At 38.3% G+C, this 25,305-nt stretch overlaps 1 protein-coding gene across 7 annotated transcripts in view; it reads right to left on the bottom strand.

The window, feature by feature from the left end:
• PTPRD (protein tyrosine phosphatase receptor type D) overlaps nucleotides 1-25,305 on the bottom strand; it is a 458,392-nt gene that overhangs the window by 165,557 nt on the left and 267,530 nt on the right. The window lies entirely within an intron of this gene.

The raw sequence follows: 25,305 nt of genomic DNA, 5'->3' as shown, positions 1-25,305 counted from the left end.
CAGCAAGGCAAGGTGAGGGAGTTGCTTTTTATCTGAGGGAGCAACTGGAATGTATCGAGCTCTGCCTAGGGGTGGAGGAAGAAAAGATCAAGAGCTTATGTGTAAAAAGGGGCATGCGAATATGGGAAACACTCTTGTGGGCATTTGCTACAGGCCACCTGATCAAGAAGAGGAAGCTGATGAAGCCTTCTACAGACAGCTGGAAGTAGCCTCACAATCGCAGGCCCTAGTTCTCATGGGGGACTTCAACCACCCTGATATTTGCTTGTAAAGCAACATGGCGAGGCACACACAATCCAGGAGGTCCCTGCAGAGCATTGAGAATAACTTGCTGACACAGGTGGTGGACTGGTCCAGTCAACAAGGCAAGATGTGCTGCCAGAGCTCATAATAACAAACGAAGATCTAGTTGGGGATGTGAGGGTTGGGGGTAGCCTTGACTGCACTGATCATGAGATGGTGGAGTTCAGGATCCTGTGTGGTAGAAGCAGGGTGACAAGTAGGATTACAACCCTGGAATTCAGGAGAGCCAACTTTGGCCTCTTCAAAGACCTGATAGGAGGTATGCCATGAGCTAGGGCTCTAGAAGGCAGGGCGGTCCAAGAGAGCTGGACAGTATTCAAGTACCACTTCCTCCAAGCTCAAGATCGGTGCATCCCTGTGAGGAAGTAGTCAAGCAGAGAAGCCAGGACACCCACATGGATGAGCAAAGAGCTTCTAGAAAAACTCACGTGGAAGAAGGAGGTTTACAATATGTGGAAAAAGGGACTGGCCACTTGGGAGGAATATAGGAATGTTGTCAGGGTATGCAGAGATGCAATGAGGAAGGCCAAGGCCCACTTGGAACTAAATCTAGCAGGGGTTATCAAGAATAACAAGAATAACAAATACATAGGCAGTAAAAGAAAGAGTGGGGAATCTGTGGGCCCACTGCTGAACAAGGTGGGTGCCCTGGGGACACACGATGCAGAGGAGGCAGAGTTACTGAATGCTGCCTTTGCTTCAGTCTTTACTGCTAAGGCTGGCCCTCAGGCATCCCAGCCCCCAGAGGTGAGAGAGAAAATCTGGAGAAAGGAAGACCTTGGCTGAGGAGGATTGTGTTAGAGATCACCTAGGCAAACTGGATCCTCACAAATCCATGGGCCCCAATGGGATGCACCCACAAGTGCTGAAGGAGCTGGTGGATGCTCTTGCTAAGCCACTCTCCATCATCTTTGAATGGTCATGAAGGACAGGAGAGATGCCCAAGGGCTGGATGACAGCAAATGTCACTCCACTGTTCATAAAGGGAAAGAAGGAGGACCCAGGAAACTACAGGCCAGTCAACCGCACCTCCATCCCCAGAAAGGTGATGGAACAGTTCATTCTGGAGCTCATCTCCAGGCATGTAGAAGAAAAGAAGGTTATCAGAAGTAGTCAGCATGGATGCACCAAGGGGAGATCATGCTTGACCAACCTGATAGCCTTCTATGATGGCATGACTGGCTGGGTAGATGAAGGGAAAGCAGAGGATGTTGCTTACCTTGACTTCAGCAAGGCTTTTGACACTGTCTCCCATTAACACCCTCACAGGTAAGCTTAGGAAGTATGGGTTAGGTGAGTGGACAGTGAGGTGGGTAGAGAACTGGCTGAATGGCAGAGCTCAGATGGTCATTATCAATGGTGCAGAGACCTCCTGGTTGGAGGACTCTCATTAAAAGTGTTTTCCAGGGGTCTGTGCTGGGCCTAGTACCGTTCATCATATTCATCAGTGACCTGGACAAAGGGACAGAGTGTAACCTCAGCAAGCTCGCTGATGACACAAAACTGGAAGGAGTGGCTGACACACCTGAAGGCTGTGCTGCCATCCAGTGAGACCTAGACAGGGTGGAGCACTGGGCTGAGAGGAACCTCATGAAATTCAATAAAACAAGCGTAAGGTCCTGCACCTGGGGAGGAACAACCCCATGCACCAGTACAGGTTGGGGATTCACCTACTGGAAAGCAGCTCTGCTGAGAAGGACCTGGGAGTGCTGGTGGACAGCAAGTTGACTATTAGCGAGCAATGTGCCTTTGTGGCCAAGAGGACAACAGTATCCTGGGTTGCATAAAAAAAAGTGTGTCCAGCAGGTCGAGGGAGCTTATCGTCCCACTCTACTCTGCCCTAGTGAGGCCACATCTGGAGAATTTCATCCAGTTCTGGGCTCCCCAGTTCAAGAAAGTCAGGAAACTACTGGAGAGAATCCAGTGGAGAGCTATGAAGATGATCGGGGCACTCCAGCATCTCTCCTATGAGGGAAGGCTGAGAAACATGGGTTTGTTCAGCCTGGACGACAGAAGGCTGAGGGGGGATCTTATCAATGCTTATAAATATCTAGAGGGTGAGTGTCAAGAGGATGGGGCCAGACTCTTTTCAGTGGTGTCCAATGACAGTACAAGGGGCAATGGGTACTAATTAGAACACTGGAAGCTCCACCTGAATATGAGGAAAAAATTCTTTCCTGTGAGGGTGCCAGAGCAGTGGAACAGGCTGCCTCGAGAGGTTGTAGAGTGTCCTTCTCTGGAAATATTGAAAACCTGCCTGGACATGGTCCTATGCCCCCTGCTCTAGGTGTACCTGCTTAAGCAGGGGGGTTGGATGAAATGATCTCCAGAGGTCCCTTCCAACCCCTACCATTCTGTGATTCTGTGATATCAGAAAAGGTTCAGTCAGGGTGACTGGATTTTATCTTGTATGGATTTTGAGCATTCTTAAGAGCATTGAAAGTGTACTCTTTCGCAAGGCAGCAATAGAAATTATACAACAGGAAAGACAATACACTCTAAGGTATGTCCAAGCCTGCCTCAATTCCTCCCACTATTTCTTCTTTCCCCCAGGCAAAAAAGTTTGCATGTGAGAGGAAACATAATCTTTACAGATTTCAGTACATCAAATGAAGGAAAAATTAGATTCTTTAAATGTATAGAAGTAGTGTAGTACTTGTAGTTGCAATCTCTTGGAAGCCTCTCTTTATTGCATTTATTTATAAATAGATTAGCTTTGCTTATTTAACATGAGATTCCCACAGAGGAACATTAAAAAAAGACTTTATTTGGCCATGAACATAGTTTGTAGAGAAAGGTATTAAATAATGAGATGAAGAATGTATTACTTGGTGAAGCAAGCATTAGGATTCATTACGATAGCCCGTGTGTTAGTATCTCTCAGACAGACTAGACGCCTTCACACGAATTATGGAGTAAGTATATCTGTACTGTCTTCACATCTGCAGACCAAACTTTTGTGAGTGTCAGGGAGCACCTGAGTTTTTGCATTCTGTTGTGTACGTAGCTAACTAGATGCAATGAGAAACCTACTTCAACATCTGCTTGCCAGTGGAGGTACCCAAATCATAACTTGTACTCCATACAAAAGGTACAAAGAACGTTCATGTATTGTGTACATTTATGGCAATACACAGATAAACTCTGGCTGTCTCTAATAGTGTCTGTAGTTACTTCTGCCTTATGAATCCATATTCATTGTTTTACTTTTCCTAAAATAAAGATGATTCATATGAATTGTATGCTTCTACATCTCTGCTACATATAGCAAATATATATATAGCAAATACTGCAAAACTTCCCTTCAGTAACAGGTTAGAAAAAATATTTTGAATACTAGATCCTAAAGGAATTAACGAGCCTAAAGTTTTCTATAAAGCAGGTGCAATGCTTTGTGCATTAGGTTGTTGGAAATAGAATAAAAAGCATTCATTTACATTTTGAACTTAAGAGACGAGTTTCCCATTTTAGACCCTTTTTTCTGCCTTTTTTTTTCCCCCATTACAACCATAACTATATCCAAAATATAACAGGTATGATTCCAGATATTTTACAATAATGTCTGAAAATAAACCTGACTATGATGAGAATGCCCTGTACAATTCGAATCCTTTTATAATGTGGATGCTAGGAAACAATTTTAAAGGTGGGTGAAATCAGGGGGAAGTAATTTTTTTCTTTTCTTTCCAAATTGTCATTGACTAAAAAGTGGAAGATGAAACCATTTCTTTCGAAGTTTATTTTATATAATAAAGAGACCTATGCATATTTCTCTTTTACATAAAATGGCAGCACACCCATGACCAGTCATCACTCAGAAGCATACTCTCCTAATTCCCTTCACCGTGAAGGTGCTAACTACAGTAGAAAGGTTCAGGTGCATTTGAAAAAAGTATACATGAGCCTATGAAGGGTGCCTTTGTATCTCGTTGGTCTGTACTCTTTCAGAAGGTTGACTTGAATTCCCAGACCCAGATCGCTGGGGGAGAAAAGGATTGGTAGCACAAGTGGCACATAAAAGTTGATAGTGGGTTAGCAGCTAAACTATGCTCCAGAAGAGAAGGTGACTGAAGATATAAAAGAGCTGAAACAGTTACTGAGCAATCTAGAGAAGTGTATTTCTCTCTCACACAAGTTCAGGCAGATTCCATCAATACTTCTATGACCCAGTACTGGCTTCGACATTTGCCTCAAAGTTTATATCAGGTGGACATGCACCCCTGTGGAAGCACAGTTTCTGCTGAAGTCTGTACAGGTTCTGGCTGAAAGCAAATACACGATCAAGTCAGAGCTGAGAAGTCTTAACAGCCCTGTGGAACAGCACCAGGCATTTAAGCCAGGAAATCCTAAACTCAGCTGATGCTTTTCCTTTAAATAATGAAGTAGGAACTAATTCAGGGAAATCCCATGACCTATGTTATACAGGAGGCCACACTAAACAGTCTTACCAGTCCCTTATGGCTTTAAAATCCACGGACTCAGGAGGAGCAAGTCTCTGAATCTGCAACTGATTCACTGAACAATTCACTGTACAACTGTGCATTGCCTTTTCTTTTCTGTTCCTCCATCTGAAAATGTGTTTTACTTCTTGATTCTATCTTACAAAGATACAGCAAAGAATAAGTAATCAGTGACTAAGGCTCTGAACATGTGAAAGATTTTAAGTGCTTAGTAACAGTAGCAGATTATCAAAAGACAACTCAAAAATATAACTTACGTATGGTAAGATTTTGTTCTCATTCACAGCTGCGTAATGAAAGTAACCAAGTAGAGTAGTATGGAACGGCATAAAGAGAAAACAAATAAGATGAAGACCACCTGCCAGATTTATCCCTGAATTTCCTGGAGCTTATCCATATAATTAACAGCAAAACATTTACATTAAAATTCCTATTTTATTCAAAATACTAACTCATGGATTTTCTATTAAAAAAAATTTTATGCCTAACGATCCTTTCAGAGTTATTCCAGTAATCCTGGAATACAGTACTTTTCAAAAACTGCTTTGCATGTCAGAAAATAGCCGAACAAGAAGAAACTCCAAAGAAGAAAACACACTGTGTTTGTCTGTAGTAAATGGCATTATCTTCAAATTATTAAATATCCTAGTGTTTGTTTGTTTTTAAACACAGATTAACCAAAAGAAATAGCCACTGACCTGGTCACTGAACTAGTACAATCTTATAAATATTAATTCAGGTTTCACCATAAACTTTTAAGCATGCCATAGACCGTAATGAATGAAGGCCCATATGTGAGTACTTGTAAAGAAACTGAGGATGTAGTGAAACACACATAATTTTTTCTACCACCAATAATGTGACAGTAACCTACTGGAAAATAAATGAAATCTAACCTTAAACTTTTCCACTTTTTTACCAACTGTAATTGTGTATTTTCTTGCAGTAAGAAATGAGGTAGTAAGGGAACTCAATGGGATAGGCCTTCAACTAGTATACAAGTTAGCACTGAACCAGACACAGCTATGCTGATTTTTACCAGCTAGAGTTTCACCAACAGATGAGTGCAATTGCTGCGTTCCATATGTGTAAGCTCTCTAGACAGTGGAAGTACAGGCAAGATTGCCTCCAACACCAGGAACATTTCAGAACAAGCAGTCCCTGTGACCAGCTGATCCACAGCTGAACAGAAAGAAGCTTTTTCATATTCCCTAGTCCTCACAGGAGCCACTGTGTTAATAGATCCTTTCTGCCTATATTCCTGTGTAATCAGGAATAGAAAGTGCCAAGTCAGAAACTGCAAAAAACCCACCCAAAAAGTCATGGAGCAAATTCTATGAGTTGAGGAATGGCAATGTCAGCAGACCATTCCGTTCATTCTGAACTCTCAGAGTTTTATGAGGGGAAACTTCTTGGAAAATTGAACTGCCACTATTGGACCTCTAGCAAAGGAAGGCTGTGATGGAAAAACACTTCTTCACCTCTGTCTTTACCAGCACCAGCACTGTTGGATCCCAGGCTCTGAGAAAGAAATTCCCAGTCGATCCAAACACCGATACACCATCAGTGAAGGAAAAGTTAGTACATGAATTATTACAGAAGCTTGACCCCTACAAATAGGTGGGCCCTGATGCCATCCACCCAAGGGTGTTGAGAGAGCTGGCTGACATCATCGCAAGGCCACTCTCCATAATCTCCGAGAAGTCGTGGAGAATGTGGGATGTCCCAGAGGGCTGGAGGAAGGCAAATGTTACCCCCATCTACAAGAAGGGCTCAAGGGAGGATCTGGGTAACTATAGGCCCATCAGCCTTACCTCAATCCCTGGGAAAGTTATGGAACGAATCCTCCTGGGGGCCATCACAAGTCAAATGAAGCACGTGACTGGGAAAAGCCAACATGACTTCACAAAGCACAGATCGTGCTTGACAAACCTGGTGGCCTTCTACGACAAAGTAACCTGCTTGGTTGACATGGGGTGAGTGGTGGACATTGTCTACCTGGACTTCTCCAAGGCTTTTGATATGGTTCCCCACAGCCTCCTCCTGGAGAAATTGATGCGTTTTGGCCTAGATGAGTGGTCTGTGCAGTGGGTGGGGAATTGGTTGACAGGCTACACCCAAAGGGTGGTGGTAAATAGCTCTTTCTCAAACTGGCAACCTGTCAGTAGTGGAGTCCCCCAGGGATCGATATTGGGCCCAATGTTATTCAACATCTTCATAAGTGATATGGATAATGGGATCAAGTGTAGCCTGATGAAGTTTGCTGATGACACCAAATTGAGTGGGGAAGTAGACACTCCAGAAGGGAGAGCTGCTCTGCAGGGAGAACTGGATAGGCTGGAAGAGTGGGCTAACAAGAACCTTCTGAAGTTCAACAAGGACAAGTGTAAGGTCATGCATCTGGGAAAACATAATGCGGGAGTGCAGCACAGACTGGGATGCACCTGGCTGGAAAGCAGCTCTGTGGAAAGGGACCTGGGGGTCCTGGTGGTCAGGAAGCTCAACATGAGCGAACAGTGTGCTGCTGTGGCTAAGAAGGCCAAAAGGGTGCTGGGTTGCATCAAAAAGGGCATCACCAGCAGAGAGAAAGAAGCCATTATCCCACTCTACTCAGCACTTGTCAGGCCACACCCAGAGTACTGTGTACAGTTCTGGTCCCCGCTATACAAAAAAGATGTGGACAGGCTGGAGAGGGTCCAGAGAAGGGCCACCAAGACGATCAAAGGATTGGGAAGCCTGTCATATGAGGATAGGCTGGGAGAACTAGGTTTGTTCAGCCTTGACAAGAGGAGGCTTAGAGGGGATCTCATCACCATGTACCAGTACTTAAGGGGTAGCTACAAAGAAGAGGGAGACTCCCTTTTTACAAGGAGTCACATGGAGAGGACAAGGGGGAATGGACACAAGTTGCTCTTGGGGAGATTCTGATTGGACACGAGAGGAAAATTTTTCACACTAAGGACAGTCAACCATTGGAATAATCTCCCCAGGAAACTGGTTGACTTGGCCACATTAGACACTGTTAAGATTTGGCTGGACAGAGTGCTGGGCCATCTTGTTTAGACTGTGCTCTTCCTAGAAAGGTTGGACTACATGATCTCTGAGGTGCCCTCCAACCTGGGATTCTGTGATTCTGTGCTCTCTCCTGGATGATCGGTTTCAGGTTCTTACTTTAGTAAATAAATGGGCCATAAAGGTCTTATGACAAATTGATCAAACTCCACATTCAAGCAGGTAAGGATTTTAGCCTTTGCTCCTAAAAATCTGTTTCAGAATATCTTTCCACTTACGGTCCTAAATTCCTGTTTTCTTGTTCCCAGACAGGAACTCTCACAGAGCGTGTAAAACAATTGTTCCCCACCAACGATATTCTTTAAGTGAATATTATCGCGATGAAAATTCTCCTACAAATGTCACTACAGAGAACAGACTACGATTCTATAAAAAGGTTTACTTCAGGAAAATACATTAGGGAAAAAAAAAAAAGGGATTAAAAAAGGGGTAGGAGGATATATTGTCTACAAAGACATTATTATAGAAGTGCATCCTGTATTCAGGTAAGCTGAGTAAAATTTCTACCGTTAGTACCAGTGTCATGCATCCTAACGATGTACAATTTTGCTGTACTGAAGGACAGCATTCTGCAAGCAGATTTGAGTTACAAACAAATAAAAAGTGCCTACAGCTAGAAGTATGGTTTAAATATTTCAGCACTAGAGCTAAATATAAAGGATCTAATCAGTGTAAGATTCTTTTAACAAAAAAGCTTGAACAGTGAAAAATGCAGCAGTAAAATACACAGACCTTATTGCTGTAGTATGGTGCAGAATCTAAGGTATAACAAATATATTAAGGGGAGGTATATTTTATTAATAATAACAACAAATTTCACTTTTTACCAATAATAACCCTAAAGCAAAGCTCTTAAGTTTACTTCATAGCTGTTGTTATATTTCAAATCTCTTTTCATCATTTATACTGTTTTTTTTTTCCTTTAACTCAATGTTGTGATGGAATCAATACAAATCTGCTCTTAACATATCAGTCTCTGACCTGTGTTTGTTTTAAGCTGTATCATTCATAATGGTGATCGATGGGTAATGCTATTCCTCTTTCTCTGCAAAAAGCACAGAGCATAAAAAGTGCATATATTTTACGCCCAAGGTCAGGAGAAAATTAATGGATAAGAGCTAGATAAAATGGAGTTCAAGCTGAATGGGCTGAGTGCTCTCTACAGGGTACAGCTAAGGCAGGCAGTACAAAGCCCATTATACTCAAATGCTCTTGAAGCATTTCAGAAGTGAAATTGTTTCCACAGGCTAATGCATAAAAGTATGAAGCTTTAACTTTTCTGTTGAACAGATAGCCTACAGATATTGGGCAAGTGTTCCTATTCAGGATTTTACTTAGCATATTCCATTTATCAATCTTTACCTTAAGCCATAAACCCATTTGGTGTTTATGACTAAAGTTGTACAAGCTATGTTTATTTGTCATTAGTGAACTTTATTCCACAGACTTTCCTGTTTATTCTCTCACAAGTTGCCTGTCAAGATAAGTGAACAGCAGAGCCTTTAAAAAACAACCAGACATACACAAAAGGATGAAATTTAAAAAGTTGAAGTATGGAAGGATTATGTAAACATGTAACTTCTCACTTACTATGAAATGTGGTTTAACAATTAAGAAAAAATAACATCAACATTTTTTTCCACAAATACAAAGTAAAACTCAATTTCATTTCAACATGAAGGCTATAGGAATGGTAGAAGGAATGACAAAAATAAAGCTCTGTTAGAGTATTAGGCACTTAGCATATATTTTCCTTCTTTACCCTGGTGAATCTTTCTAACAAAGCCCTCCCCTATGTCAAGAAACTTGTCCCAGGATGTGAAGAGCAAACTGTATGGTATGCAATTCACTTGAATGAAGATGTGGGATGTTGCTGAGTAGAGATGCATGATACAGGTTCTGCAAAATATAATTTAGTTTTTGAAGAAATAAATACTGTGTCATATGAGTTTATTAGAAATACTGTTCTGGGGTTGTATCTGAACATGTCCCAGTGTTCATGCCCTTCTTACATCTGTGGTTAAGAGAAAATACAACCAGGAGCAGCTGAGCATAAAGTATAGTGAAAATGTAACTACTGACCACATCATCCTTTTTATCTATTAATAATTTCCTGGACAAAGAACAAGGTAAAAACCCTGCACTGAGCACCAGATTACATAACAGATAAATTTGGAAAGATGTTGAACTAGAACACAGAACTATTTTCTCATAGCCTTCATCAGTAGTCCTGTTGCTGCTGGTACTCTGCTGAAATCTGCTTAGCTTCTGGTGCAACGATAGGGATAGGATGTTGTGAATTAAATATGTAACTGTATGCCTTGTTATTCACTTTCAAAAAACAACATACTTTATTGCTCAAATAAACCTATGGGAAAAAACCCCACACCAACATTGAAAAACCAGGCTAAGGTAGTTATCCATATTAAAATAAAAAGGGGGGGTGTTGGGGGTATGGGAGAAAAAAAAGAAGTAATATCAAAACCCTAAAACCTGAGATAAACAGGAAGCACAAACAAATTCAACCAAACTACTCAAAGTGTCAAGATTATAACCAAAAGAAAAAAAACCCATGCAAACAAACAGGTAAATTCTGAAGTCTGGAGTGATTACACTGTGAGATGTGTGTGTCAAATCTTCAGTATTATGGAACTTCACCCAAATATTTTAGAAGGAAATTACTCCAAAACATTCACATTACTTCCTAAATGCTTCACAATGCCTTCGTCACTATTATATCTGACTACCTGCCTCCAACATGCAAATAACACATTATATAATCGGTGGTGGGCTGCTGGATATCCAAACCTAGTCAAAGGTATCTAGTCAAAGATGGTTTTGTTCTGCTGAAGTGCAGGCTTAAATTCACCAGATTTAGCCATATATTAATAAACACTTATTTTATTTTTATGACAAAATGCAATTACATGCCAATTTTTTAATCAGTTTTTGGTCTGTGCTTTGGCTACTTGCTAAAGCAAACTGCAGGACAAACGAAACATGCTAATGATTTATCTGAACCTTTGTCTTGGAATTCTGTATTATTTCTGAATTCCCTAAGAATAAAAAATTTGAAGGTCAAAACAGGATGATACTTCATGTTTCTCTCTGATGTAAATTGGTATCACAGTGCATCTAAGAAATCTGTGTTACTGTTTTTTAAATAAAACATTTCCAGAAGGCCTCTAAATAATGTTAACTAATTGGATTGGGATTAGCTTCTAGACTATAATCAGCTGTGGCTTCTTTATGTTACAAGGCTATTATTTTGCTGCATTTTATTTATGCCAAGCATATAATGGTAATTGTTTATTACTCTGATTAAATCCCAATTATGAAAACCAAAATATTGTATTAGTTGATTTTAGTATTTACATTTGTCAAAATAATCATTGCAATTCTTTAATCTCCAAGGCTGAAATTTTTCTAATAAATACTGTAATAACAGTGTTGAGGTGTTCTTCACAACGTTACAGTGTCATGCTGCGCTCTTCACTGCATAATGATGACCTTCTTAAACAAAAACATGAGCCTTGAGGCAGCATGTTAGGACAAATTTAACTTTTCCAGAATAAGAAGCTTTCTCCAAAGCGTATGGATTTCACTCACTGAGATTAAACTCCAGTAAACCTATTCCAGGCTCAGTTCTTCATGTGTTTCACTTTCACCAGAGAGGTACATACAACTTTTGTGGCCAGGGTATAAAACAGCCATAAGACAACCAAGTCCAGGATATACAAAGAGACTGAAGAGCTCATATAAGAAATAACAAGAATTTGGTGCAGGCAAGAAAGGCAGGCATCTCTGGAGGACTCTGACTACGCTCTTCAGTGCTACTCTTTCTGCAGTCAACTCATGATGAAATGTGTTCAAAATGCTTTCTGAAAACTATAATTTAGGATGACAGAATTTAAATGCACCCAAAGCAAGTCAATACATTCTGATTTGACAAGAGAATGTCATTAACAAGAACTGTATAATTCTTGACACTTTCTTTTTAATTATTTTTTAGATAATGAGCATTATATCCTATTATCTTGTTGTTGGTTTATTTTCCAGTAAGAAAAGGTATTGATTGTCCTTGGCAGGGAACTTTGTAATTACATTATTGCTATAAGGGTTCATGGCAATATTTTCATTTGGTTCTTCTGTCTTCCCTTTTTCTCTTTTTCCAAAACCAGTTATCTTTTCCACTCCAGGCTTTGATTGACTGTGCCCCCCAACAGATGTTAAAGCCATTTAATTCACAGATCTTCTTGCGCCAATTTAACTTTGGCAGTTTTTTGCCATACTAGACATAAAAGAGGGAGGCAAGCTGGATAGAGTTTCAGATGCAAGAAGCATCTTTATCAAATAAATAAATTTGTACACATTTCAGCAATCAGCCCGATCATGACTTAAGTCTCTTGTCTGAACTGACCAATCATGATTAAAGTAACAGGAAGAGGTCAAATGAGCTCACAATATTTCTAAGCTCTTTTCTACTATTCATTAACCATCTTAACCACTTTTGCTTCAGGTGGCAAACAACACAGAAAGATCTCTGACCTTGAATCAAACAAAATGACATTTCAGTACTGTATGTTTGTATTAGGCTCTTTTCACGTATGCTAGAGAGAAGATATATTTCCCCTGGAGCTACAGTACCCTGATAACCTACAGTTTGTTCATCAAAAGGCTATTATAATTGACTCTTAATACATCAAACTCTTTCATGCAGGCAGATCCACTTATATGCAGATTGATTTCTACTTTCAAAACCCATACACTCTAATTTTTAAATACCCAAGAGTATCTCTTCCCCAGGTAGAGAAGACAGAGTGACAGAGAAATAACAGCACAGAGGTAGAAACATTCTGACTAGCATCACTTTGACAAAATTTCTTCCAGAGATGTTACAGGAGGTCTCTGTAGTGGGTGTGTAACAAATTGAAGGAAATAACTTTGTTGGTATGGCAAACAGAGCAACTGCGTAGCTACTGAGGAGTTGCTTGTGTCAGCCACCCTGCTAGAGGTTAACTCCTCATAATAAACAACAGGTATAATAAACATTATCAACCCCTTACTCCAGCACAGCCATCTTTCTTCTCTGCACTACAATGCCAGAATAAGGTGAAGACCCTGACTACTTATCACCTTTTACCCCTTCCTTAGTGTTTTTATTTCTGTATATTTGTTCTTACCATTGCATCTGACCTGAGATGTTGAAACTCAGTCTTGTCCACAGAGCAAGGAGCTACAAATTACTTAATGTGGCTTTAAAGAAATATGAAGTAATTGCAATTGTATGAATCCTACCAATAAAATATCAATTAAAAAAGCCCAATTCAACTTCTCATTCTTGTGTAACACTAAAGTGAGTGCAGTAATACTGGCATAATCTATTCCCAAATTTACATTCCATAAATTTATTTCTGAGCTCTGTTTCATAAAATAATCCTGTTTTCTTGATGCAGGAAACTATAATAAAATGCAGCAAAATAACATAGAAAACAAACACTGAAACCTAACACAGATGAAATCACTAAAGGAGAAGGTGGGGAGAGATTCAATTAGGTAAAGAAGACATTATTTCCTTAATGGTGAATAAAACTGCCGAAGTCTAAGAGCACTATGAGAACTCTAATTCCCATTGTAAGGTGGTAACACTTCAAGGAAACCAGCTTCCCCTTTCACAGGTGTGAAAGTTTTCAGAATTCTGTGAATAGATTTGAAATTTAATTTACATCTAAACACAGCCTAAAGCTTTGGGAATTCTCTGAATCCATGTAAAATTCAATTTTCCCTTAAGAAAAAATTGTTTTCTAGCTTATGAGGCTACAAAGAAAAATTCATAGATGTAATATAGTTCTTATAAAGTACCAAAAACATAAAATCTGCCCATTAAAATGTTTGATTTTAGAATTCTTTATTTTCAAGAACAGCTCAACTTTTCTGGAGACTGTTGGATTGAATCAGACTGTCAATATTGACTCTGTGTTGTAGGAAAAATCAAGGTGTAGAAAGACTCAAACTCCAAAGAACCTGACATTTTAATTAATAAACACAAGGGCCAGAAACAGATAGAAGGATAGACATATACATAGATTGAAAGAGATCTGAAGTGGACACAAAGTTGCCTCACTGAGGGAACCTTAATACTGTGTGGAAAAAAGCAGATGAGTTTCATGAAAGTCAGCAAGGCTAGCCCCAGTCATTTAATCCTCTAATTTACTCTCTGGTAACCTATTGTCTTTCATTTGCATTTCACATGCAACTGGAGAGTTGCATGAGCCATTTTTAAGCATCTACTGCTGAACGTCAACTGCTAATAAAGCAGTATCTTTATTCAACTATGAACAACTGAGAAAATCTCCTGAAGTGACTCTATTTCTCTCTATGTTTTTCTACATTTCTTATTAATATATTTGGTGAGAAAAATAATTTAAATCTGAAATAGCAGCTTGGGAAGAAACACTGACAAGAAACGTCCAAGAAAGATGGTAAAGAATACAGCAGACAAATCTTTGTTCTATGCTATAGTAGTTCAGTGCTTATAGCAATTTATACAGAAGACTCTGTTCGTGGCTGTCATATACACTACACAGTGCCAAGATCTGCCTATAGTTAAAAGTCTGCATAAATTGTACTACTTTTGAAAAATTCAGTCCAAAATTATAGCCTGCTAAACAAGAATGCTTTCCCTGCTTAGATTATGCTATTTAGTTCTTTCTTATACAACATTTATAATAAAAATAACCACACACTTGAAGATGGCTTCTGGTCTCAGTATTTGTTTTAACTGGTGTACTTCTGTTAACTTGAAGAACTTACTCCTGATTTACCGTCCAAATTCCAACACAAACGAGGCTTATACTATTGAGAATAATCTATTAGACAGGCGGTGACTCCTGTAATTCATTCCCTGTTGTGGCAGATTAGCCTTGGTAAACAGCCAAACTCCCACCCAGCCACTCGCTCCTTCATGCCTCTTCCTCAGCACTGGGGACACCAGGAGAAATCAGGTTGAAAGAGCTGGGTCAACATAAAGGGAGAGAGATTGCTTAACAATTACTTTAGGGGACAAAACAGACTTAGGAAAAATTAATGTAATTTACTGCTATTTAAAATAGACCTGTATAGTGAGAAACAAACACAAAAATTAAAACACCATCTTTCCTCCTGTCCCCACAAGCAGCAGTGTGGGTGTCTGCTCTGCCGTGGAGCACTTCCTCCCATCCTCTTCCTCTACCCTTGCTGTTTCCCACATTGCTTCCCACCTTGTTTTTTTCTCCCTCCTCCTCTTCCTGTCTGGTATTTTTGTCCTTTCTTAAATATGTTTTCACAAGAGATACCACCTGCGGTGGGTCTGTTGCAGAGCCGGCTGGAACCAGCTGTATCTGGCACTGGTCCCTTCTTGCAGAAGCCAGGCCTGCAGCCGCCCCACTGCCAAAACCTTACCAGCTACACCAAAAACACTTCTATATTTATACTGTAATTTAACTTCTAACTTAACAAGACTAACCTGAATTATGACATCTAAAATTTAGCAAATTCTGTCACAGAAGTGAAAAATGGTGAAAAGGGGTTTTATCTTATCAGCATTTGTGCCATAGATTGTAACACGGTTTTTAGTTTGTTGCAGATGGTTATGAGAAGTCTCAGCATTTGGGCCACCTTTTAAATAACATGAATTTAGAAGCACATAGCTGCCAGTCACACCCTGATACTGTAGATTTTCATGCAGTTTAAACAAGAGCTGTATTTTGCAGCTTTGCAATCTGAGCTCTATGAACTAAATATTCTGGTAATGCAAGCCATCATATCTACGCACTACATCTCAAATTCTCATTTTCATAAAATATGAGTTGTGCACACACCAACATTGTATTTTCCCATTAATAAGCAGTATTTCGCTTAATATCTCAAAAATGTAACGAACACAAATTATGTTTATTTTAAGGCTCTTTCAAGTTAATCCAAAGGCTGCATATAATGGGAGACAAAAAAAAAGAAAAAAATCCTGAAAAAGAAATGTCGCAAATATATGATGGCTTTTTGTTTTATTGATGCACATTAGCAAAGGCAACAAAAATAAAGCCATTATATGGTATATTTTAAATTATTTAGAAAACTAGTAATATTTTTAATGAAAAACACTGGCTGGATTACCACCATTTAAAAAATAAGGAAGTAAGCCAGCAATGCAGTATGTAACATTCAGTTATGCCTCATCAGTTTGATTAACAGTGATGTTAAAATGAAAAGTATGAAATCTCAAGGCTGGTATAAAAGCTCATTTCTGTAAAGTTTCTGGAGATAAAACACACGACAAAGGCACTTGCTTTAAAATCTGACATGAAAGAGATGCAGTAATAAGAATTGAACATTTTTGGCTTCACATCTGAATCTGTGAAATATGTACATGTGGCTTTTCCCATCCCTGTTAAGTTCAGATACTTATGTCCATGCTCAGCTGAATGGGGAATGGATCAAACACGTGAGGTTTTTTATTGAAAAAGGCTCTACTTCTACAAATTATAGCATTAAGTGTGGTGAGAAGAATGGCAGCAAATTAAACTTCTCTCCACGTAACCTCTGAAACAGAGTTTTTGTAAAGCACTTGAAAGGAGATAGCTAACTACCACAAACCACGTGTAGCTCCAAACAAGCCTGGTGAGCTCATCACAGGGCATAACCGATCTATCGTTTCTTCTGCTGACAGTCACCGTATATGCAGCTGCAGTGTCAGGGCACTGTCCTGTCCTGACCAAATGGCCTGAGTTGCCTGTCCTGTCTGAGGCTGGATCAAGAAGTGCTCACACAAGTATCTGCTTCACAATCCATATGGTGTGTTTTCTTCTCCTGTGACACATTCACCTTCCACCCTTGTTTGATGATGATAAAAATCACCATATTACCCTTCACAGGAATGGCTTTAGTGAGGGAAGAAAAGAGACTGTAAGTCTGCCTACAGCAGTCGAACATTCTTCTAGTCCACCGTTCCTTGTTTAGTTTGCCACAACGTGACACATATCTGACAGATGGCCTTTGTCTCCCTGATGGTCCCTGGGTACATTACAGTCCCTTCTACGCAGAGAGGACTCAGCAAGATCCAACATGATTTTGTGACTGGGCATTTAGCTATATATATTTAATAAAAGTGACACCTGTAAGTAAAAGCATTTTAGTCCTTATGCTGTAATTCATACAATGCATACAAAATAAATACCTTCATTTAGAGGCAGAATAAAATGGATAGGAGTGTAGTGCTGTAGCCCAGTGATGTTGATATGGTACTGCTAATAACAGGTTTCAGATTGGGATTGCAGGGTCTTGGCACTGAGGCTTCTCAGGCTTGCTCTGCCTGAACATGCCTGCAGCTTCATTTTTACTTTGTTCAGCTGTGACAGCAATTTTTCTTCTGGCAGGTGACTATCACTAATTTAGTTTACTTTTGCTTACCTTTGAATGATATAGCTGTAGTTTTTATACAAAGTTATAACAAGAGGTTACTTTGTGCGGAATGATGTATTTTTTACTCTAATGCCACGGTATACATAGAGAAATGCAGGCTTGGTACGACAGCAGAGGCTTTGAGAAGTGGCGTCATGGTGCAGACAAGCACAGTCATGGGACTGTCAAAAAAGGGGCCGAGCCTGGCACTGAAGACTTCTCAATGCTCCGGTGCCTGCAGCTGGGTAACAAAGCAAAATGGGAAATAGCATCTGTCATACATAAAAGGCATGGTATATAATAAAATCAGATGTAACATGAACTTGCAGACTGGTGACAAAACAGGAAGGTGTAAAAGTGTGCTAGCAAATATATAGAAATGACCCCAGGTGGATCATAGAGGGATGAAGAATGATCAACATCAACATCGCATTTCTCAGACTTGTGATGATGAGAACTTGCTGTACAGCCCGTACTGCCAGATTGAAGCCACTGACCTCAAGACAGACCCCAGAGGAGCACTGGAAATAGGAGCACAACACCAGAAAAAGGGGATGTGTTTGTGTAACAGTATTCATATATTTATACTTTTTCTGATTCTGTTCTATAATACCTAATTTTGGACTGATAATATTTGTTTGATTATACTGTTATTATTTAAATTATACTAGCAGTAAATTCTTGCCTTTACATATAATAACATTCCTACACATAAGACCCTGACTCTTCTCCTGAAAGGACAAAAGCCTATTGATAAAGTAGGAAGTGGTGACCTAGGAAAACATTAACAGAATCCATTTGAACCTAAAGTAATTATATTTTACTATTATTTGTAGCACTTTGTGTGACAAAAAGCAAGTTCACCAACATATATAGTGGCCCAAACATGCATTCTGGATTGCTTGAGAGCCAAAGTTCATGGTAAGACATTAATAAATGTTCATATGTTTTACTAACTTTAGCACTTCTTTTTCTATTAAAAATGCAGAAACGCTGTTAATAATATAAAAAACCTGAGACTCAGTAATGCATTTTCCACGCCTTTCATGTTCTTCACCCTGTTATTTTTGACTTGTAAGTAAAGTTAATAACATCTATAAATATAATGCTCCTTTAATGCAGCATCTGAACGAATCTCATTATCATGTACTCCCTAGAGAAAAAACTTGGATCTTAACAGAAGTTACTCACATCCCTTCACTTGGGCAGAAAAAGGTTCCAAGTACAGTTCAGAAATACAACAAGATCCCTGTAATTTACAAATCAAGCTGCAAATCAAATAAAAACAGGAGAAATGTATGTCATAATACAGTAATTCAAGAGCAACTCAAATCAAGAAAAGAGCTCCTCACGGGTTACAGTCGCTTCTGTGGTCTATAAAAACACGCTTTATAGTGGGCAAACTTGAAGTTTCTAAATATGCTATTCAACTGTCATAGCCCAGACATAACTTGACACCTGTGATGCAACTGATGCATACTAGAAAATATCAAAGAATGCACTGTCCAAAGTTACCATCATCTTAAAGCATGTATTTTACTACCATATTCGGATTTCTTCCCTAATAGGACAAGATTTCACTTTGAAAAAAATTAAAGTATACTAAATAGCCACCTCGCCTCTCACCAGCAGAGCTGATCCCAGGATACTATATATGATGTAGAAAACCAGATCTCCAAGACAGAAAGAACTTGACAGCAGGAAATTATTTTTATATGCTTACAGTAAGCAGCTCTTTAGGATAAGCTTTTTTTATTAGTGTGAGTGGTATCTATATGAAAATGCATACAGGCAACAAACAGCTATTCAGTATGCTGCTTCCCATCTGCAAAAGTCCTCAGGTGGCTTTTAAATTTAGAGTTTATTCCCATTTCGTACCATGACCCATATGGCCACATATCTCTCAGCAATATATTTGGTGTTTCTATGTGTAGAACTCTTACCTAAGCAAATCCACCCCCCTCCTTCCCTTCAGGATTACAAGCTATTTGATTTTGCTGGCCCTTTTTCACAGGTTAGCAATGCCATAGAAACGTTCTCTCATCTCCCATCTCCTCTCTTTCTCCTGCACCTAAAGGGTAGCTTTTTTCCTCAGCGATTCTAGGTACATTTAGAGAAATGCTGTAGTTTCTCTGTGACACTTGAATCTTTTGTTTTAACAATGAATCCATAACATAAAATAACCAGGCTGCCAAAGAATACTCAGAATAATACGTGCGGATATGAGACCGTGTCTACAGAGTTAGACCTATCATGGAAAAGTTATTAGCCCTGTATGTAATAGTGCTAGGCAACAAAGGTTTTACCGTTATCAATACAATTTCTAACTCACTAAGAGATATAGCAGAGGACAACATTTTTAACTACCCTGACTTTGTGCAGTTTTGAGACAGCTGTTGTGGATAAGACCAAATATAAAGCTTTTTTGAATATTTTAGGCTTTTTCCTTGCACCTTTTTTGTCCTTTCTGGAATAAGATAAAAAGTTTAGCTGTAAAACAGACATATGCCTAGTCATATTATACTGTCTGCTTATGATTAAAAATAGAGGATTACACTCTCTAGAACTTCCATAAAGGCTTTCACTCCTAAGTCTAGTGATATATAAGACTTAGGTTTCCTGCAGAGTTCAAATTTTTTTTTTCAAATATATTAAATGAGATATTTTAAAGTACAAATCTCTCCAAACTTTTAGTTCTGCTCACTGAATCCTCATGTCAAGATTAGTATTAAACTAGGTAAAAAAAGATTATATCTAGTATTGACTGACATCAGTCTGTCGATGACCACATCACTGACTTCAGTGGTTACTGATTAGGACATGCTAGTTTTGTGACAGAAAACCTTCAAAATGACAGTATCCAATGCTTTTATTAACAATAGTGATGCTCTCTCATGCCTCTCTTGTAATTACACTCAGAAAGCTGCAGAACCTCCTTCTTTGTTGCACATATGTGTATATTTTTAATGAAACAACAGTATAGAACATGATGTGAAGATATAACCAGTAAGTTATGCATAAAACTAGCTTGGATTATACACAGGAAGAACCACAGACAGATTTTGCTGGATTGTTACAACAAGGATTTTCCTAAATTTTAGCTAGCACTGAAATTGTAAACCTGACTTGGAAAATGAAACAAGGTCTTTAAACTCAAAATTTTATTTCGCAGTGGTGTTTTTCAGTACTCCCACTGAATCTGGCGTAATTTACAATCCTCCTGGTCACATTCTTACCCGCATAAGTTAATTTCCTAAGTATTTTGTATTTCTCATACCTTTATTGAAGCCTTCCTTATCTGGATAGCTACAAACAGTTGCTTCTAATGGAAAGAGCACATTTCAGCAAGAAAAATCAATACAGTACATATCTGGACTACCACATTTCAAAGAACAAAAATAAACAGATGAAGCTTAGAAATACCTTCCTCCAATAATTACTGTCTTTTTACAGAACTCTGTTTTCCTTAGCATTTCTGCCTCTAAAATCCATTCTGATAAGCCTAAAGATGTTGTGTTCAGCTTATTCAGCATTTATGTTTCAAACTTTATTACATACATTCAATTCACAGAAGTCAACAGTATTGTAGCTATGCCATTTATGATCTCAGCCCAGTGAGCCTATCTGCCAGCCTCTGAAACCTTTACTTTAGAAAACACACTGACATCAGGAAGAGAACACATGAAGTCAAAGCTATTCTAGATTATTTTCCTGTCAAGCTTTACATTTAAATGGCAAACTTTACCATCAGGGTAACTTTAAAATTTAATTATTATACTTAAGCAATTAGATGGCTACCACTGTGAAGGTAGTTTGCAATTTTTTTCTTTAAATTGGTTAAAGGCACCCACATTATTTTAGATAACAATATTGCATTTGGGAGCAAAGGATATGCAAGTATGATTGTTTATGCCCTATACTGATGAGTAGTATAGTTTAAAATGTGCAAAAGATCAAGACATAGCACAAAGAAAATGGCTGTTAGTAGACTCAAACTGATTTAAGAGAAAAGACTCACAGTGACTTTATTCATCCTACTTCTCATCTAGGTCCCTCTGGCTTTCTCATACAATCCCCAGACAACTCATTAAGTTCAGAATGAAAATGAAGGTTGAGCAGGGTTGCTTTCTCAACAGAGCAGTCAAAAACTTATCAGGGCAAAGGCTGAAAGTAAATGACACGCATCATCAGCTGCATCTTTAGCACATATGCCATCAGCTGATTTCCTCAATTGTCTAGTCATGCTCTAAACTCAAAAAGCAGAACTCCATGTTGTTCCTATTGCCCCACATGACAGCTGTTATCCATACAATGAGAAAGAAGCAGACATTATTAGCAGTTTTGGTATCTGAAACATTTACTGACACATTTACAGGCTTCCACAACTTTATTTTCTTGTGTGTAAGATGGAGGCTTTCATGGTATTGTATCTTAAAATGCATCAAAAAGCCAGTAAAGTAGCCTTTGATTTTTGCTGCTTGTTTTATTCTGTCATCTGTACGTCAAAGATTCATGTTGGGAAGATGAACGAATACTATGACGGGGTTGTTTGCAAAGCACTTGTGAACCATTTAATTTGTAAACTGCTGATAGTTTTTGCAACTGCTGTTGTGAGACAGCTGTTACTGAGAAAAAAAGTAAGTCCTGTAAGGGCAAAAAGCTCTAGCAATTACACCCTATCTTAAGACTAAACTATATTTCTAATATCAAAAGTAAAAATAGCAAGTACATGTTTCTCCTTTCTTGCTGGTTTTGTTTTTGGGTTGTTGTGGGATTTTTGTTTGTTTCGTTGGGGTTTTTTAAGGCAACAATTCTTTGGAGGTGTTTCACTTGCATTCCTGGACACTGACATCTCTCTGGCAGGAAGAAATACAGAAGCCAGCATTTATACCCAGTATTTACGCATATGAAATAGCTAGAATAGGTTTATCTGACATGGCAACAGAGCTCGACGTTTCAGAAGACAATGTAGTAATGATTTAACTGTTGATCATTATGAAGACTGCGATGCTTGGTTTTTTCTTTCTGTGAATGATGGGAGTAACTGTACATTTAAAAGAAGAATGGAGTGTCACCAATTCACCTGGTATTAGAAGCTTCAAAAGGCTGAGAGGGAGTCTGACAACTCACATATATTAGGATGACAAATCATCCAGATATTATTCCTATAGTATATATTTGATACGTGTATGATATACATACACTTGATAGCTATGATTTACTGACATAAAGCAGAGGATATACTTCCTATAGTTTCATGGCACTATGCAGCTCTCTAAAAGCAGTTACACCCCACATCACATATAAGGATGATGTACTAAGAGCCTTTGTACAATTTTAGAACATGTCAGACCTATAAATATTAGGCTGGTTAAATTTTCTGTTTCAGCAATACTTTATACCTCCTTAGAAGATTTCTAGAAATAAGCCCAGGTGATTATATTTCTTAGAATAAATAGCTATTTAAATTTTTATAAATACATATATTTATTAAGTATGTATGTATGCATGTATGTGTTTGGTAATCAACCACATACACATTCCAGAAAATTCATGATACTAGATAAACTGATCACAGATATGTTCTAAGCCAAATGTAGTCAGACTTAAAATTGTATTGAGTCTCTACAGCTACTATGTTGTTTTCACCTTCTTTTCACTTAAGATAAGAATCACATTCTGTCCTCACATGTTTTTCATTTTGCTTCTTTCTTCATCTCCTTTCAATTTAGACTAATTCATTCCTCCTCTTTGGGGTATTATTGTCTCCCAGAACACTGACTTTGCCCAAGAATTGTTCATAAAGACGTTAACAATCTAAAGCACTGGCTAAGGAAACACCCAAACTGACAGATTTGTAACCTGAACCAACACTGAAACCTGTATTATGTTTAATGGACTTCTCCTCCTGCTTGTGCAAATAAAGCAGAAAGTCAGACAATATATAATGGAAGAAACGCATTTCATGTACTACTTTGAAACAAATTATCTTCTCCACCTAAACAAAACCATTTTTGTTCTTTACATTACTAAATGGAGTGGCCATTTTTTCTTATTGTAAATGAAAGTATAATTTAACTAACATTTTATAAACTGTAAATTTCATGCTCAGAAATACAGGTTGTCTGAGAACTTCACTTGTATCAGTACTTCAACATCACTATGAACTACCCTTAGAAATTCTGAATTTCTTTAATTTTTAATCCAATCTGCAATAATTACCAATTCTTAACTGCTGTCTGTATGTTTGGTTAGGTTTCTCAAAAAAAAAAAAAACCAAAACAACAAAACCCACCCCCAAAAAAAAAACAAAACCACACACACACAAAAAAAAAACCCAACAGAAAACCTACCATAACTTAGCTGCTAACAAAAAACATGTAAAACTTTCACTGATAAGATTTATGGTTAGCTATTTCCCATTATGTCCTATATGGCTGTACTTCAGTATCATCATTACCTCTAAAACTTTTAATCATATTCTGCTGTTTCCCTATATAACTTTTTTTCTTTCTCCACCTGCTTCAAAGCAAGTTTCCTGTCCTTAATGAAAGACAAGAACAGAGTTATTTCAGAAGTCCCTACAGATCCATGCTGTATAAAACATTTCAAAATAATTACACAGAACAGGTGTATTAAAATATACAGACAGTAGCATAAACTCTTCTTTCATGTGAACTTTAAATCGTCAGCTAGGATGAGACAGAAATATAAAATTAAACAGTGGTAATATGTACCAAAATATTAGTATAATTTTAGGCCTTGGAAACCTAACACCTTAATTTAGCATATTCCACTGAACCAGTGCCAGAAACTGATGCTGCATAATAAAGATATTAAAGGTAGCTCTAAAGATCAGATTCACTGAAACCACTAAGATTAAACATGGTTTTCTTGACCCAGAGGGTACCATGTACTTTAATTTTGGACCACCAGGTCATCATTTTAACTAGAACTTTAGCACATTTCTTTCTCAGTTTCAATCAATACAAAAGTTTAGTGGAAACACAATAAACAGAAAGACAGGGCTTAGGTCATCCAGATCAGTTTGGTATCTCTGCTTTAAAATGTCATAAAATTATGCTTTCTGTCCATAGCTGTTCTAACAACATTTGTCTTCAAAGATCACTGCAAGAGACTCTCTCACCTTGCAGACTTCGGAATTTTATGAAAAAATAATGCAACTTTCAAGAACAGTTGTTCTCCCTGAACAGACCTGAGCAAAGTGATGGGAAAATGAACAAACAGAAAAAAATACCCAGCTCACAAGTTCTCTGTATTTACCTGATGTGTTTGTTTCTGAAATCAAAGTAGAGACAACAGCCAGTGCAAGTGAAATTGGACAAAGTACAGGAGGCAGGCATGGGCCTGATACTTGTTAGAAAATACAAAGCTAACATGTTTTATTTTTCTTGTTATGTGACAACAGTGATTGTGTAAGAGAAGACAGAGAACAACAGAAAAGGAGCAAAAAACCTAGCAAAATAAACTTTTTACTAATACTCTGAAAGCATCCAATGCATCCTTAGAAAAGGGTGATTTGGCGTCACAAGAATGTTGTCATCACCATAGAACAGCAACCAGTTTGTCAGAAGAAACAGTTATTTTCCAGAAAAAAAAATCAAAATCCGATGACTTCCAAGAGCCCTGAAGACCTTGGCATCTAAGTCTTTGGCATCTAAGGCCTTGGCAAGGGTTAATCAGCCCCTGAAGTTATGGCACACTGCCATTTCTCAGTTTTTGGACAAGATGAACAATTTGGATTGTGTTCTGAGAACACCAAGATCATAAAATTGACTTAGGCAGGAAGGATGTTTTTTGGACTGATAGACACTTTTCCTAGTGCTTATTTAATTTCAGAATAGTTATTGTCAGGTCCAGGTATAGTAATAAAAAAACCAAAACCTATAATGCAATCTTTAAAATGGCGTTAAAAGTGGAATTGGACAGATGGAACAGAGTCAAAGCTGGCAGAAATCTGGGCAGACTTCTTTATGATTATTTAAAATAATACTGAGAACACACACCAAGAATA

This window comes from Phalacrocorax aristotelis, chromosome Z, assembly GCF_949628215.1.
Source record: "Phalacrocorax aristotelis chromosome Z, bGulAri2.1, whole genome shotgun sequence".
NCBI lineage: Eukaryota > Metazoa > Chordata > Aves > Suliformes > Phalacrocoracidae > Phalacrocorax > Phalacrocorax aristotelis.
The sequence above is the reverse complement of the archived record's forward strand: the minus strand, read 5'-3'. Positions and strand labels throughout refer to the sequence as shown.